Raw genomic sequence first — 12238 nt, forward strand, 5'->3', positions numbered from 1 at the left:
TGTCACTGTGGTAGAATGAGTGCAGCAGGAAAATAAGGACTGCTGGTGCCCTTATTCCTTAGTTTCCGCTACTTAGGCTTTGGCTTCTCAACCCATTTCACAGCTGAAATATGCTATGCTGAAGTGCAAGGCTATAATTCTGCTCTTGGATCATGGGTTCCCAAAATTCAATTAGAAAGGGCTGCCTGGAGGTCTCTGGTTCATCCCTGTCCTCATACCAGGGCCATGCTGAGATGCAGTTGCCCAGGAGAGTTTCAGTTGTCTTGGGTCAATCACATCATCTGCTTTGGCTTCTCTCCCAGAATGTGACCACCCTCTGGTGAAAGTGTTTTTCTGTACATTTAACTGGAATTTCCCGTGTTACAGCCTGTGCTGGCTGCTTCATTTTCTCCCTCTGTGCCTCTGGGAAGGGGTTAGTTCCATCTTCACTACATTCATGATTCCACAGATAAATCAGGGAAGTGTCCAGACCAGCTCTGAAGTTCCAGGAGCAGCTGAGGGAGCTGGAGAGGGGCTCAGCCTGGAGAAAAGGAGGCTCAGGGGGAAACCTTGTGGCTCTGCACAACTCCTGACAGGAGGGGACAGCTGGGGGGGCTGGGCTCTGCTCCCAGGGAACAGGGATGGGACAAGAAGAAATGGCCTTGGGTTGTTCCAGGGGAGGGTCAGGGTGGATATGAAGGAAATTTCATGGAAGAGGTGGCCAGGCATTGGCACAGCTGCCCAGGGCAGTGGTGGAGTCTCCATCCCTGGAGGGGCTCAAAAGCTGCATGGGTGTGGCACATGGAGACATGGGGTAGTGGCAGACTTGGAGGTTCTGGGAGAATGGTTGGGCTCCATGGTCTTTAAGATCTTTTCCAACCTCAATGACCTGGAATCACTCAGCCCTATTGCTTGCTTGTTCTTTATGGGCAAGAACACAGCTGAGGGCAGAGTTCTGCTAAATCATTCACAACTGATTTTTTTCCCTCCTTTCTCTTTGTTTCCAATCCACATGCTATTAATTCAGAGCTCACTCTAGCCTGAGGTGGAGCATCTAGCCTGCCTGACTACAGATTGTAAAGCAGCCACAATGGGGCTGGTATTTACCAGGAGCTAATGAATGAAGAATAGCACTGAGGAGAGCCTGACCTCTGTAAGTGCCCAGGCTGGGGAGTGTCCCCTCCTAACCACCAAAACCCCTCACATGGGCTCCTCTGGCATCCCACGTCTGGCTGGTGAGTCAGAGGACAGTGACAGGCTCCAGCTTTTCTCACTTCTGGGCCTCTGCACAGCCGATGTCCCAGTGAAATGCAGATTTTGGAGTTCACTTGAGTTAGCAATATGAATTAAGCATTTAAAGTTTAGCTTGTGGAATTATGTGTTAAATTTTAACCTTTTTACTTAAGAAACCTCTGCCATGGCACAAAGGGCATAGGAAAATGCAAATTTCTGAAGCTTCTTGCAATAAAGAACAATACCGTGAGAAGATGGAGGAATGCAAGAAACCTGAATAAAGGGGCTCCTCTGCCTCCAAGCTGATCAAAATCAACAGACATACTCAGATAAACACCAAGGGACCAAAGTGCATGCACAAAGGACAAAAGTTCAATCATGAGGAAGACCACGACCTTCAGCTTCAGAGACCATCAAAGACCCCTGTACAACCACCACATGCTCAGAAGGGTGGGGATCTAATTACCATGTGAGGAGAGGTGGGGCCAGGGGTTGAATATGCATGGAAAGGTTGTGCAATGCAATGGATATGGAACACTTTGTGAATAAAGATATGGCTCAGACCAGGGCTCAGGGCACAAGTTTTCACGAGCTATCGTGCTTGTGCCGGGCACTGACAATACATACCCACTAAATAACTACCTCAGGGTGTGGAGTCTGTTTATTCTGTGTATCGCTTCACCAGCACTGGGAGAGATGCAATCCATGGGTCCCCTGGGTCTGGTGGGGATCCCAGAGAGGGGGAGCTGGGTCACAGTGAGCACAGGGAGGGCTGGCAGGGACAGGGGGGAGCCAAGGTCAGCCTCGTGGAGCTCAGCAGGTTTGGTGTCGGGGTGAGCAGGGCAGGGATGCACGGAGCAGTGCTTGCTCCCTGTGTGTGCTGTCCCAGAGCAGCCCTGGGGCCCCTGTCTGTCGCGATCCCCGGCTAGATGGCGACAGTGGGGGGGCGACAGTCCCCCTCTTCCGGGGCTCCACAGAATCCCAGCTACCTGTGGAGGCACAACGCGCAACAAAAGGACAGCGGCAGCAGCACGGCCCTGGGGGGCACTGGGTTACTTTATTTGATGTTAAACTCCCCGAGTCTCGGGGTCCCAGGCGCTGAACTGGGCGCAAACAACAACTTATAAAGGGGAGCAGGTCTCAGGGGGAGGATACAATGTTCAACTAATCAGGAGAACTGGAGGTGGAACACAAGGTAGGGAATACAATATATAAACTCGTGAAGGATTTCAAGGGAGGAAAACTGCATGGGACAGGAGGGGTTAACAACTGGATGTGGGGGGGAAGGGGTTTGAAACCTGGCAGCGAAGTAGCTAAGTAACAACAGGTAAACCGACACCTGGCTCAATTGAATAACAAAGGCAGGTCTCTGTCACTCTGAAACGGGGAGAAAAAACCCAAAAGGACTACCAAACCAAACAATAAACCTGCCAAATAAAAACACACTACAACACCTGTCCCAACCAGGCTGGGCAAATGGGCAAAGTCCCAAAGCAGCCCCGTGTGTCCTAGGTTGACTATATGATGCTTTTATCCCCAGTCGTCTCGTTCCGTTTATGCTGAATAATAAGTTTTGCACCTTTAAGACTTGCTCCAAGGATTGAGGGGGGGAGAGGAGGCGCTCAGTTTGTTTTCAGACACTGAACTCACTCCTACACATTCCTGCTCCTGGACTCAATGTTTCTGCGGATGAACAGACGGCGGGACAGGGCTCTCTATTTTTTGCTTTTAGTTAGTTTAGCTAGCTGAGGCAAAGAAGTTCTCTGGACTGTGCTTTTTTTTCCTTTTTTTCCCCTTTCTCTGGACCCGTTCACACCTGCTCTGGACTGAACAACCATAAGAGCACCAGCAGCTCACATCGGTGGGCCGGGCTGGGCCTGGGCCACGGCATTTCCAGCGCCGGAGGGACTGATAAGGGACTGAGTGAGCTGAACTGGAATCTGGGGAGGGGACTTTCTGGGTTTGTCATCTCCTTTGGAGCAGCAAGGGGTTTTATTGTTTAGTATTGTTTAGGTTTTCTTGTTTAATAAACAGGTTTTTTCCACTTTTCTCCAAGGAAGTATTTTCTCCCGGACTGGTTGGGGGAGGGGCGATAGAATCCGATTTCCTAGAGGAGCCCTTTGGGGGTTCTCTCCCAAATTTGCCCTGAACCAGGACACCGTGCCATGGACATATTTTATGAAAAATCCTTTTACCAGGATCTTTTCTCCTGAAAGACCTCAGAAACAAAATGAAAACAATAATTATCTGCTGTGGAATGCAACAGGTGCATCTTTGACTGGTCTCATGTGGCTGTTTCTAATTAATGGCCAATCGCAGTCCGGCTGTCTCGGACTCTCTAGTCAGTCACAAGATGTTATTATCATTCCATTCTTTCCTATTCTTTTCTAGCCTTCTGATGAAATCCTTTATTCTATTCTTTAGTGTAGTTTTAATATATCATTTTCTTTTAATATAATATATATCATAAAATAATAAATCAGCCTTCTGAAACATGGAGTCAAGATTCTCATCTCTTCCCTTGTCCTGGGACCCCTGTGAACACCACCACAGCCCCACCTTCAGTTCAGCAGCCTCTTCCCACAGCCTCATTTGCAGGCTCATTTTGAGGGGCAAAAATGCAAGAAGTGAGATTTCCATGTGTGCCCAAAGGAGGTGCAGTTTGGGAAAGTGTTGAAATAGAGATTTTTGGAATTTACTTGAGTTAACAATATGAATCAAGCATTTAAAGTTTAGCCTGCAGAACTATGTGTTGAATTTTAACCCTTTTACTTAAGAAACCTCTGCCATGGTACAAAAGGCATAAGAAAATGCAAATTTCTGAAGCTTCTTGCATAAAGAACAATACCAGAGGAGACCAAGGGATGCAAAGAACCCAGATAAAGGAGCTCCTCTGTCTCCAAGCTGATCAAGGCCGACAGACATACTCAGATAAGCACCAAGGGACCAAGAGCACACGCGCAAAGGAGAAAAGTTCTAAAGTTCAGTCATGAGGAAGACCATGGCCTTCAGCCTCAGAGACCACCCGAGACCCCCGTGCGACCACCACAGCAAACAGCGCATGCCCAGAAGGGCGTGGATCTGGTTACCATGCGAGGTGAGGACAGGCAGGGCCAGGGGTTGAATATACATGAAAAGTTGTGCAATGTATTGCATATGGAACACCTTTGTGACTAAAGATGTGGGTCAGACTGAGGCTTGGGGCACAAGTTTTTCACAAGAGCGATCTCGCTTGTTCCGGGCGCTGACATACATACCCACTTCAGAACTATCTCTGGTTGTGGAGTTTATTTATTCCACGTATTGCTTCAGTGTGGGCACTGGGTGAGGAATGAGGAGAGCTCTCTGTGCTCCCTTTCACACATGTCGTGGTTTGAGAGGAGGTGAGTTTTTTGGGGTGCTGTGGTCAAACCAATACATGCTCAGATTTGAGTACTGGCACCTGCTGTGGCCCCTGAGGACATGGATATGCCTCTGAGAACACAGAGGGGTTAAAAGCTGAGAACTGCCAGGGGGAAGCTCCTCTGGGGGAGATCAGAGCTCCCCTGCCCGGCTCCGAGCTGGGCCGGGAGGCCACGAGGCCTGAGTGAGGTAGGCTGGGCCTGGGACAGAGAAGGGAGGTGAAGGCCCCTGCAGGATGGAAGGGTGGAGGAGCACTGAGAGACATCGGGCAGCCACTCCAGGAGAGAGAGAGAGGGAGAGAGAGAGCGAGCGCTGGTGTCTGTGCCTGTGCCACCTTGAGATTTGATAGCACGGCCTGGCCCGGCTGGGTGTGGTATTGTCCACAAGGGTCCCAGGATGAGGGAAGAGACGAGAAAGTTGACTCCATGTATCAGAAGGCTTGATTTATTATTTTAAGGTAGATAATATATTAAAACTATACTAAAAGAATAGAAGAAGGGATTTCATCAGAAGGCTAAGCTAAGAATACAAAAGGAATGAATAACAAAGGCTTGTCTCTGACCGAGACAGTCTGCACAGATGATCTGTGACTGGCCCTTAATTAAAAACAACCAGATGAGACCAATCACAGATTCCCCCTGTTGCATTCCACAGCAGCAGATAAGAATTGTTTACAGTTTGTTCCTGAGGCCTCTCAGCTTCTCAGGAGGGAAAAATCCTAAGGAAAGGATTTTTCATAAAACATGTCAGTGACAGCTGGGTAGCCCTGGAAGTTCTGGACAGGCAGAGCCTGAGACTTTTAACCCTTTTCTTGGATGCTGGAAACCTTACAAATGCTGATTCCTCCTGGAGTTGAATGAGAAGAGAGACAGAGATGGAATAAGAAGAAATGAGCCACGAGAGAAGCTGAAAAGAATCTTAGGTGAGAGGAGGTGATGGAGTGGCCTTTGGCTGGACTTTTCTTGTATGGCCATGGACAGAACCATTTTTCCTGTGACACAGAGACTGCATTTAGGGGGGAGGCAATGGCTTGGAGCCAAGAGAGTGCAGTGATGTGATGTGAAGGAGTGGTGTGAACAGAGACGACAGGTGAGGAGGGCGGTGGTGGTGCCCTCCGTCTCCAGGGAAGAAGAAGAAGATGATCTCTGTTCTCCAGACCCCTCGGCCCCAGGGGGTGAAATCTGGGGGGGACAGGTGTCCCAAAAGTGAGAGACTGTGCTCTTTTTTGAACTGGGCAAAGCACCATTTAAAAAAGGAAAACCCTAGAAGCAGCTCTGGTCCATGCGCAGTGGTGAGAGCACTGGGCATGGAAGGAAGATGTCACGATGGCAAAATGATCTCCAGGCGGTGCCACGTGTGACATGGAAACACACGAGGTTTCAACTGTGTTTCCTGGGGAAGCCTATGGTACAAGAGAGACTCCTCTCTCCTTGATGAACTGAGAATTGATTATCTGAAGGGTGGTGCTGGACTGAGAGTGGGTGATCTGAGGGGTGAATGCATTGGAAATTTGGTGGGGGGGAGGAGGAATGTTTTTGGAAGGTTTTCATCCCGAGTTCTGTGTGTTTTCTTTTATAGTTGTAGGTTAATAAAGTTTTTCTCCTTTATTCCTAAGTCAGAGCCTGCTTTGCTCTATTTCTGATCACATCTCACAGCAGACACCAGGGAAGAAGCATTTTCATGGGGGCACTGGCATTGCACCAGGCTCAAACCATGACAGCACAATAGCAACTGGCTAAGACTGCAGCTTCCTCCCACTCTTATCTCCCCAATACCAGCAACCACAGGCTGAGAACTGAAATAGTAAGTCCACTCTAGTTAATAGCTGTTCCTTAAATTTAGCCATTCCTGGCTAATTTAGCAGGGCTTTTCCTGCTGTTTCTTTCTACTTGATCAGGAAAAAACCCTCAGTGGTAAAGTAGTGCTAAACCAGATTTGCTTCCACACTGGAAAAAGTTATTGTTTCATGCTGTGTCCAATTTCAGGTTGTTATTTAGCACCTTCAAGTGGTTTTCACTGTCCCATTGCCTTCGGTGGGGTTGGGTTGTTCTGGGTTTTAACAAGCACTGTCATCCTGGAAAATTGATGGAATCTGGTGATCAAATGAAATTAATGATGAAAGATTGTGCTCATGGTACAATCTGATTTGGCCAGAAGTAATCAAGTATTTCTCAAATGTCTGCCAGACTAACATTCTGTTAATGCTTTCTCTATTGTTACCAGAGAAAACACTCTTCTCTTGTAAATAAGGCACCTCCTGCCTCTGTTTTCCCTCCATGGTTGAGCCAGAAGTGTTAAGAGAGCACAGGCTGTACATTTTCCTTCATTTATCTCAACAGAAATGCCAGACTGTGGTTTTTAAACTTGCAATATTGTCTTCCTAGTCCCTGCTCTTTATTTTTCTGTGAGGCTGGAGCTCTATGAAATTGAGGTGGATGGAGGTGCACAGGTTGCCTTGGGAAATTCAGATCAGTGCAGAGGGGAACAAGGCATGGCTGAAGGGATGCCGCACTGATGACACTGAGATTCATGACTGAGCTTGTTTTCATAGAACTGGTTCTTCCTGCAGATGATATGAAGCTTCTTGGAAGCTAAATGTGGGGGTTTTTAGCCTGTGGGGCTTTTTGCTGAGACAAATCAAATGTAGTAAATGTAGTCTGGGAAGCCTCAGCAGGGTTTGCAGTAGCATTGTTTGCCACTGGACAGCTTTGCACCATTGTAACAATTACAATTATTTTTCTTCTCTTTTAAAATCCCCTTCATGCCTGTGGTTTGCACACCAGCTTAGGGAAAGAAAAAACAAACAATAGACGACAGAACAATAATAAAAAAAACCCTAACCCTGTGAAAAAATACTTCCAGAAGTGAGTGGGATTAAAAAAATGGGTTTAAGGTTCTGCAGTATCTTTTTTTATGGGATGGGGACACCCCAAATTCTTGTCTAATTCCCTGAAACTGCACAGCAGAAAGATTAAATTCTTTAGGACACTTAGAAAGTTTGTAGTAAAGTTTTTACTTCTTGCTCTATCTGCAAAGTCCAGAGACACTTTTCAGCAAACCTGATACTTTTCTGTAGCACCCTGGTTTTGGTTTCATTAACTGGAAAATCATTTCTGTAAGGGAATATTTAATGGGCCACAGTCATAGGTATGTGCTCCTTTTCCCTGATGAAGCGGCAGCATTTTGGAAGCAAGCTGAACAGATTGCAGAGGTTCAGACACCTTAAATACTTAGTAATTGGGCATGAGGTTTTGGGTTGAGCCAGGGCTTACTGTCAGCACCTGCCTGGTGCTGACATTTGGTGGTCCTGTTCTTCCTCCTCTCCAAAACTTGTCCTATGTGTATTTTATCAACAACTGGCTGCAGACTCCTTTGACCCTTTTTGGGGTCTGTCCTGCCCCTGAGATGTCATTTTGGAGATAAATATCAACATCTCTGACCACACTCCAGACTTAAAGGAAAGGAGCAGTGATGGAGAATGTTAAAGAGAATACAGGGAAGAAAACCATCTGCTCTGCTCATTTAGTGCTCCAAATATTTGCTTCCCAAACTGAGAAATTAAGATGAATGAAATCACAGCTTTATAGCAAGGAAATCTTTGAAATACTAAAACCTTGATGTTTAAAGTAGTCCATCTCTGTCAGATATTTCTGAGGTGTTTTCAGAGGAGGAAAGATCCCTGGGTGTAGAATTACTTTGAATGCTCCTGTTTCCACTTTAGAAGACTCTAAGGTTTGATGCCTTTCACCAACAAGTAAAAAAGCATTCTTTTAATGAATTTATGTATATATTTATAATTTTTTTAAAAAGACACTCTTATTTGTTATGGAGCACAAGGAAGAGTGAGGCTGTGCATTTTTGTGGTTCATTTCTGGCTATTACTGTTGTATCACATAATACTGTTGTTTATCTATTTGAGGCAGCTGTGCACAGTGAAGGGGAGCCCATATGAGATCCCAAATGACATTTTAGCAGAGGAAACTGCCCAAAATGGCAAGGGTACCACATGAACACTGATAGGTAGATCTAAGAGATGAGCTAAAATGTAGCGAGTGAGTGATAAAGGGTTCATTAAAGTATATTAGAGTATATTAAAGTCAACGATGATTTCCTCTGATTCAGAGGGGTCTGCAGTGGATCACTAGGAAATGATGTATTTTAGTTTTTTCATGCCTTTATCTGTATTAAATGAAACCACATGTGAATTGTGTTATGACATTAATATAGCCATTTTAGGGCTCCCATATTTCAGGCAGGGTTTCATCTTTAAGGATTTCCTGGATGGAAAGATATGTACATATGCCATGCAGCAATTGAAATAGTTTCTCATTTCACTGTAAAACAAAACCAAACCAAGCTTGCAGAAATGACTAAAGCCTCCTTTTTCTTCTGAGAGAGTGACTTGACCATATGTTGGCCATCTGCATATCATCTGGGAAGCCTGCCAATAAAATCTTTGTATTACCTCAGAAAGTAATCTGCAGGCCTCAGAGGTTTCAGAGGGGCACTTGGAGAGTGGTGGTTGTGCTCTCAGGCACCCCTTGTCCCTGGCCTGGTGCTGCTTCTCCAGGTGGGAGTGGTGTCCCCCAGGTGCCACGTCACACCTGCCAGCCTGGCATGGGTGCTCCTGGTGTGCCACAGTGTTGTGGTTGAGATGGTCCAATCCAAAGCAACACTCCATTTTCAGAGGGCTTTAAACGTGGTTTTATTATAGCATGCCTGCTTTTTATACAATCTTACAAAACTCCTAAGTTTACACTTACTGGTCAGGAAAGACAAACAAAGTCATTTGTTTTCCAAACAAAGCTCATTGGAACAGCTGCAGGTTTCTCTTATTTCTCCTCCTTTCTTTCTTGGTCTCAACGTCAACGACCTTGGTAGAAAATTCTTTCAGGGGTAAACATGGATCCTCTTCTCAGACTTCTCTCTGGCTCACAGAAATCACTGTAAAACCTCTTCCACAGCACAGGGCCTCTGCTGGAGGCAGGCAAAGGGCAGGAATTAATTTCTCTCTCCCAACTTTCTCTGATGTGACTGTGCAAGTGTTAGAAAATACTCATATTGATTCTGAAGGACCAGAAAAACTTGAAGTAGCCCATCACACCGGACTGCCACTGGGGTGTCTTTGTCCCCAAATCAGGGATAATTTGTTGGTGAAGGGGAAGAATATCCCACCAAACCCCTTCCTAGCTGTGAAACTCCATTGTACAGATCTAAGAGCTATTATTGTGGGTGGCCACATGCACTGAGCAGCCCAGAGCCCCCTGTGTGCCAGGCTCACCCCACACGTGGGCAGCAGGGCAGTGAGGGGACCCTGCCTCTCTGCTCCCCTCTCAGGGGCTGCCTGCAGCTCTGAGGGCTCACACAAGTGAGAAGTGACCACTCACTTTTTAACATTTTAAAGATTTATTAAGTCTTAACAAAAAAATAGAACAAAAGGACCAAATAAGGAAAAATTACAGCACTGGGAGTGCCCCCCTGCTGTGACTGCCAGCCATGTGGCTCATCTTCAAAGTGGATGCTTCACCTTTTGTATCTCTAGCCACTCCTAAAGTCCTGTCAGTTGGCTCCTTCCTTGCTGTCCAGGGGTGGAGATCACTTTCTTACACCTTGGTTGGAGGTCAGGTGCTGCCATAGTAATGAGCCAACCCTCCCCAAATGCCCTCCCCTAAGGCCATCCCATGATAACAATACTGGGGGGAACACATTGCAGGAACATAACTATGCATCTGTTAAACTCCCCTTAACATACATACAATGTTCACCCTTTAATTGTGAGAGCCAACCATCTCATTACTCATCCATAACAAACAGGAGGAGGACATGGAGCTGTTGGAGCAAGTCCAGAGGAGGTCAGGAAGCTGAGCTGGGAGAGCTGGGGGTGCCCATCCTGGAGAAGAGAAGGCTCTGGGTGCAAAATAACAAGAGGCTCTCGAGGGACTTCTGAGGGGTGATGACAAGGGGTGTCAGGGGCTGTACATGTTGGGGGACCCAATGTACCATCAAGAAGAGCCCCTAGTAAACTTTGAGGTGGGTCCCCAAAGTGAAGAATTTGATAAAGAGAAAACTAAATCTAAAGCCAGAGTCATGGTAGCTAAAGCCAGGGAAAGTCTAGGGGGAAACAGAGATCAGTGGGGACAACCATCCAGAATCAGTGAGTGTGGACAAAAGTCCTCCTTTAAAACACCCAAAGATAAACTTATACCACCTGCATGGGGAGATACAAACAAGAGACATGGGGCACCACTGAGCGACAGGAAATGTTATTATTGTGGAGAGATGGGACACATAAGAAGGGATTGCAAGATGGGGAGACCAAATTGCAGCCTTTTAGTACTTGAGGGGGGTCTGAAGGGAAGATGGGATCAGGCTTTTTAGCAGGGCCTGTTGTGGCAGCAGAAGGGGTGGTGGTTGTAAACTGAAAGAATGTAGATCTAAACCAGCTATAAAGAAGATCTTTGCTTTTTATACTGAGGGTGAGAGGCCCTGGCACAGGGTGCCCAGAGCAGCTGTGGCTGCCCCTGGATCCCTGGGAGTGTCCAAGGCCAGGCTGGACAGGGCTTGGAACAGCCTGGGACAGTGGAAGGTGTCCCTGCCATGGCAGGGGGTGGGACTGTGTGGGTTTTAAGGTCCCTTCCAACCCAAACCATTTTAAGAGCAAGGAAGTGCACTGTAGGATGTTGTGTGTATTCCTGTTCTTTGTGCTATCCCAGGAGCTTGACGCCTTTGAAAAATACCTGTTGGAATCTGGACACTGGCAAAATAAAAGCTGAAACAGCAGAGGTTGTGCAAAGAGAGGAAAGAATTGTTCATGGAGTGCCAAGATTCAGCGCTGCCCGTGTGTGTGTGCCCACCTGTGATGTCCCCAGTGGTGTTTTACATTGTGACCTGCCAACTGTTGCCTTTATAAGTCTGGGGACTTCACTCATTGCCTTTGGCCAGAGCCTGCCAAAAGTGACAGGTGACTTTCTCATCCCCACAGTTAGAACAGCACATGGTGATTCAAGTGGTTTGCAGCTGACCCAGGAAGGAATTATTTCTTTCCAACTATTAAATGTACTACAAAAACGTAAGATTATATTTCAGGTTGGCAATGAATAACTGCTTGCTGTGCATTCTTGGTTTTGGAAATGAGGTGCCTGTGGCAAATCTTCTACAGGTATTACAGGAGTAACTGGGATTTTGGAGTGCAGTAACCACAGAAGGCCATCTCATGTGTTTCCTGCTGGGTTCTGGAGATCACTGACTGTGTGGGGAGCACTGTCCAGAAGAGCAGCAAGGCTGGAGCTCAGGAACAGACAGAAAAAAATTGCTCCTGGATTTGCTAAGGGAATCTGTTGTTAATGATTTTCTTTTCCAGGCCTGAGTGTGCAACTCAGAGGCATGTCTTGGAGTTAAACAGATCACTGGATGTGGACAAGTGTTGAATTGGTCTGTTTAGTGTGTTTGTAGAGTCACTTGTGGCCATAGAATGGTCTAATTCATCTTAAAATTCTCAGTTGAAATATATTATGATTCAATGGTTTTCTTGCATTGGCCTTGAGTGCCATTTAATGTCTACACCCAGCCAGGGAGTGAGCAGGAGGCTGCAGTACCTCACGAGGAGTGTGTCCCACCGTGCTCT

This window comes from Haemorhous mexicanus, chromosome 18 (assembly GCF_027477595.1).
Source record: "Haemorhous mexicanus isolate bHaeMex1 chromosome 18, bHaeMex1.pri, whole genome shotgun sequence".
Taxonomy (NCBI): domain Eukaryota; kingdom Metazoa; phylum Chordata; class Aves; order Passeriformes; family Fringillidae; genus Haemorhous; species Haemorhous mexicanus.